Source organism: Sylvia atricapilla, chromosome 6 (genome assembly GCF_009819655.1).
Source record: "Sylvia atricapilla isolate bSylAtr1 chromosome 6, bSylAtr1.pri, whole genome shotgun sequence".
Classification (NCBI taxonomy): Eukaryota; Metazoa; Chordata; class Aves; order Passeriformes; family Sylviidae; genus Sylvia; species Sylvia atricapilla.
Genome location: NC_089145.1, coordinates 44,151,844 through 44,157,843, shown reverse-complemented (window position 1 = coordinate 44,157,843; position 6,000 = coordinate 44,151,844).

The window sequence follows — 6,000 nt, the reverse complement described above, 5'->3', positions numbered from 1 at the left end:
CCATCTCTCTGCAAGCACATGCAGACAGGTTACAACTACAGCCCACATCTGTGTGATGTAGTGGCACGTGGAGGTGGGGAAACACTGTAAATCTGAAGCCTTTGTTTCCCAAGCTGGAATAAAGTCGGTTTTGTCTCCTCCGGTCCAACACTGCATCATTGATTTTGGATGCTGGAGCAGATTGAGGCAATTAAGCAGATCTTTTACTTTCAGGTTCTGGTTCCAGCACTGCAAGATTTTTGCAAGAGCACCCTGGGAGCCAGGACACCCACACATCCCAGAGGGAGCTCTGCCCTCCCAGCGGCACGAACCCTGCGGCGGAGGGAAGCGCAACCCCCAGGCAGCTTCTCCTTGTTTCACCCCGGATAAACCCCAGCTTCCCGCTGACATACTCGCGCAGTCAGCCCAGCGCTGCAGAATTACATCTGCTCCACTTGCCTCCTTGTTTTATTCCCCTGGGGAAATGGGATGTATAGGTTTTCTTAAAGGGCCACACGGCCCACGCAAACCCACGGGGATGTGTGCCGGTCCGGGTTAGGGTGACATCCTGCGACACCTGCGGGGTTCATCGGCGGGGAAATCGCTGCCGCCGGCTCCCGGTGCCGCTGCCGGAGGAAAGGCAGGCACGGCCGGGGATGCGGACACAGGGGCAGCTGAGCTGTTTGCAGGGTGTTTGTCAAGGCAGCGATGCCGGAGGAGCCGGGCTGCTGCCGCCCAGCGGGAACAGATGTGTGGGAGCCAGTGGGCCAGGGGTGGCCGCGGAGCACGGCCAGGGGGAGCAGCGGTGCGATGGCCGCGCTCCCCACAAGCAGCCAGCACGTTTGGCAGCAGGGTGGCCCATGGCCCCGTGGGGGTGCCTGCACACGAGTGGGCTTCTCCCGCGCCACTGCAGCTGGAACTCGATGGAGACACATCTGGCTGGCACTGGCAGCCTCTCCATTGTCTCCAGTGGCACATGTGCTGCCATACACTGCCCTTGCACCCATTTTTGTGGCAGCCACGAGGAGGGGGGAACACAGTCCACCAGCACATATGAGCAATGCTCAGTGCTCCTGTCACTGCTTTAAAATGAATAAGACCCTACAAAAAAGAATTTTTGCAGCAGCACCTGTTATGCTCTGCAATTAGGGATCCATTATAGGCCTCCACACTAAAAGGTTTCAAAACACGGCTATATAAATATCCTTGGACTGGGGAAGAAAAACACTGCCAGTGAACTAGCCCACTTGAAAGGACAAGCAGGACTGACAGATACCTGTCAGGGCCGAGTGCTTTGGGGTTACTCAAATTACATACCTGCATCACTTTACTGCCACGATGACATGCAGTTTCCCACCTATCTCCTCGGCAGCTGCCCACACTCCTGCTGCTCCAGGGGATTCTGGCACGGTTTTCTACAGGTCTCCAGTTTTCCATAGGGATTATGCATTTATTAAATAAAGGACAAACTCCTAGGACTGGTTTATAATAGCATCATTAGACAGATTCCAGTCAGCCAGAAGAGATGCCCAGTGTTTTGCAGCAGTAGGAGCAAGGGTTTGCAAACACCCTAATAACTGGTTAAGAGCTACTGCCTTTGTTGGCTTAATAACCAGCTATGGCTTAACCAGTTCACTCTGAACAAAATGACATCATGATTTCTGCACCAACTGGTTCCACCCACCCCACCATCACACAGAAATGATGCCCAGCTCTCTCCATATGATGGGAAAGGTTCTGGCGGTCAGACTCATGGACTGTACATGAAATAGCCTGGAGTAAATCAAGCAAAAAAAGAGTGACTGGGCTCTAATGCTTGCTCTGAGCGTGGATGGGTTATAAAACCTTCAGCTGCCTCACAGAGATGAGGCATCTCTGCCATCATCGATCACCCACCCTCATAGGGGCAGCTCCTTAAGTGAATTATCTCTGCAATGGACCCCTTCATTATTAGCACAATAGCACTCATTAGCACAATAGATTTGAGCAGTTTCAGCAGATTTATAGGTTTAGGGTTTATGGAGTCATTGATATGTGAATTAAGCATTGACTGACTGAGACTAACACTTCAAAAGGAGTCATTATACTCTATAGAAATACAATGACTACAGTGACAACATCTTCAATGAAACTTCAAAACCACTCATTTTTTAAAAATGGTACAGAAGTATATATTTAAATAAAGCACTAGTTCTCGATTTTCCCCCACCAACCAAAGGTAAAGAAAATTCAGATTTCCAGAGGTCAGGCTTAATCTAGGGAGATATTCAGTAAAAGTTGCTTCCCACTTCCCTGAGGCATTGCTCACACTGGTGTGGGGAATAAAAAGGTGTGATACAAGAACTCCTCAGCACTTGAAGAAAGCCAGGGACTCAAAGTGTTATACAGAGAAGAACCAGCCTACACCTTTCCTCCCTCTATCAAACCAAGCCTGGGATTAACCTGGAGAAAGTTCTGCCACAAAAAGGCCAAAGTGTTTTTTTCCCAAGGTTCCATTAGTTTTTCTCAAGGTCCTTGTGCTTTAGATTGTCCTGCAGCAATGTGGCAAATAAATGTTAACCTGGCCTTGGTAAAGATTTTGAGCACTGTGGAGTGGAAATTTTGGTGCAGTAAAGCAAAACTCCGCAAAGGAGAAGCACACGCTCCTGTTTTATGCAACCCCCTCGTCATCTGCAGCAGAGGCAGTGCTGAGCTCTCAGCTCAGTCCTTGGCCTCAATGACACATTTTCAACAGCAGGCATCTAGCTGTGGTGACAGGCACAGCAGGCAGGTGCCTTGGCTCCAGAAGTGGTCTGCTCTTAGTCACCTAATTTAAATGACAGAATAGTCTAACTTTTCTTGAGTTGCTCGGCAGGGCTTTATTCTTGCTCAAAGGCTGCTATCCACTGGGAACATTCAGCCCTAGCCAGCTCCAAGAGGAAATCCTCACAAAGTTAAGTTTGATGCCTCATCGTCAGGACATGGGGTTGGTTACCCCCTCTTCTTTCAGACATCGCACTCCATCCCACTGAAGCCAGTGGAGTCACACCACAGTGGAAAGCTGTGGCAGCAGACCGGATTTTTAGCAAAACGTAGGGTGAATTAAGAGCAGAAGCACAATCACATAGATAATCCACTGTCGGTGCCATGCACGAAAGAATTTCTGCTCTTTGAGTTCTGGTTTGCCAGCTCTTGTGATGAGAGGGATGAGGGCACCCTGATCAGTAGGACACAGCAGCTTCCTCCTGAAGCCAGTGAGCTGTGACATTTCAATCTCAGGGCTGGGGTGGTGGACTCCATCCTGGCCTTGCTGATGCTCACTGCAAACTAATGGGCTTTGGAACACACAACCTGCACAGACAGTTTTTAGCAATTACCATCCATCTACTCATCAGCTCACACCAAACACAAACAAGCAGGAGGAAATGCTCAGCAGGCACCACCACAGGGCATCCCTGATGCACCAGCTGAGCATCCCCAGGAGCAGAGCTGCAGCCAGGAAGGGGGAGCACAGGGGCACTGCCCCAGCCCTGGCTGCACCACGCAGCTCTGGGGCCAGTGGGGGCTGGTCAGTGCCTGCTGGCAAAATATGCTTGTGAGGCTGTTGCAGTAAGAATCAGGAGAGTGGGGAAGCCTGTCTCCCAGCCCTGCCATTCCTGTTGGGCTCACATGAGTCCTGGCATGCTCTAGCACAGCCGGCATAGCACACAGGGCTGGTGGCTTACTGAAAGTGTTAAAACAATTTCACTTCAAAAGAAGAAAACCAGTGTGAGAGATCCTTCTTGAACAGGCCTGTTCCAGACCTTCTTTAGAAGGAGAGGAAGGAAAACTTCCATGCTTATCCTTCAAAAGCACCTAGGATAGAGTTCCACAGCAGTGGCAGCTCTCATGGAAAATCCTCCTGGGCCACCTTTCTGCAACAAAATGAGCACTTGTGATTTTGTTCCCTGGCGTGATATATACTACTTCAGGTGGTCTCCTCCCATGGCTACACAGGAACAGAGTAGGACACCATCCTTAGGTCTGGAGCACATCCTCTCCCAGATGTGGAAAAATAAGTGCAAAACTCTCTTGTGTTTTGCAGAAATGCACCTTCCAAATTCTTCCACTCAAATCTGGGGGCCAGCATCCCTTCTGTAAAAGCCAGCCTCCAAATCACAACCTGTTTCTTTCCCACAAATGGACTTTTCAGCTTAAGGCTCAAACTCCCCTCAACCTAAAAGCAGAAAGAAAAATATTTCAGGTGAAACAATATCTCTCATTTCCCTGCAAACCACCCCTCAGGAGGAAATGGCTGCATAGGCATGTGCAGCCTCCAAGCAAGCCTTTGCCTCATCCATCATCGCTGATGCTGTTAAAAATATCAGGCCTCTCTGCTGCAATAAATCACTGCAGCTCTGGGATCTCCTCCACCCACACAGGCTGAGATTTCAAATGAAACCTGCAGAAAGGGAGGGGTCACAGCACACCCCACCGGGGCTGTGCCAGCTGGGCTGCCGAGGCCATGAGGGGCATCCAGCACAGCTTTTTGAATCTGCATCACAGCAGTATTCCCCTGGAGCCTCAGCAATATGCTTTTTCTCCTGGCCTTTGGAGCTGACGAAAACCTCAGTGCTGTGGATGGAATTGCAGGACCCCCCCAAATCACTCTCCCTGCCCCTCACTTCTGCCAAAGAGCACTGCACCTCTGGAGCCTTACACTGCTCCACGGGTGTTATTGCAGGAATAGAAATAAGAAAGAAGACAAGAAATATGAGCAAAAGACAGAGAGAAGAGATGAGGGATCACATAAACCCCAAACCAAATATTCCAAAGGGTCAAAAGGAAAAGCAGTATTTGAAAGCCTCACAGAAGTTAGTGGGCACAGGGCATTAGGGAGCTGTCAGACAGCAACACTCCTGCAGATTTTAATGCACCTACAACTTGACAGAACACTTTGCAAAAGACATAACTGAAGAAAACCGGTAAACAACTGCAAAACCTAATACATCTTCAAATTCCTATGACCTTCTGTGGACAGACACCTAGAAACAGCATTGCCCTGATGGCCTTTCCAGGAACAGTAGTGTTCCTTGAGAGCTGCTGCTAGGAGAGAGCAGAAAGGGTTGTAGAGAGAGACATGTCCTAGACTGTGGGATTCAGAGCTCCCTCAGGATTGTGTTTATTAACATCTCAGCAGGCCCTGGTGCTAGCTGTGTTTTGGGGTAGTTGACAGCCTCCAGAGAGGCCCAGATTAGACCCCATCCATGCTGGACTTGCTGCCTGCTCTGGCAGCACCCCAGTCACAGTGAGTCTGTCTGTACAAACCAACACCATGTAAATATTTTGTGGATGAGGTAATTAAAACCTGGATGGAAAGAGGTTTAGTTGGACTTTGTGTCCAAAGGGGTTTTCCACTCCTCATTGTGCCTGAATAAATAGCTCATTCCTTTGTTCACGCTGTCGACCCACCAGGTGGCAGAAGCATTATCAGTAATTGTTTTCCCCAGTACAGCAGGGCAGTCTCTGCCTTACACATGACTTTGAAGAGCCCAAGGACAGAAAGCTCAGCACTGCACTGCCTGGCTGAGGGAGGCTTCAGGCAGGACTCCCCCTGCACCATGGGGCAGTCACAAATGATGCTCTGCCCAGATTTCTCACCATCAGGGCAAATTCACACCAAGTCCATGCTGCCACACTTCCCTTTTAATAGGCTCATAATTATTCCCACCCCACACATTTTTCATCTCCTGGACACACAGTCTCTCCCAGAAGTACAGGAGATTGTTATCCTCTGTTCTTTCCCTCTGTTCTCTGCACAGCACAAAGTCCAGATGTCATTTATTGCCTCTATCCATCACTAAACCCTCTGATGTCCCTTATCACACTGATAGGTGACATGCTGGCAGGCTCCTAAAGCAAAGAAGTGCACACTGCCCGTGGCATGGTGGCACCTCCTGATTTACCCCTCGTGCTTTGCACCAGGACCTTGGACACCTGGCAGCCTGACTTACCCCTGTCTGGGCACTAAAGGAACCCCAGGGTTTAATAATTTTGCACAAA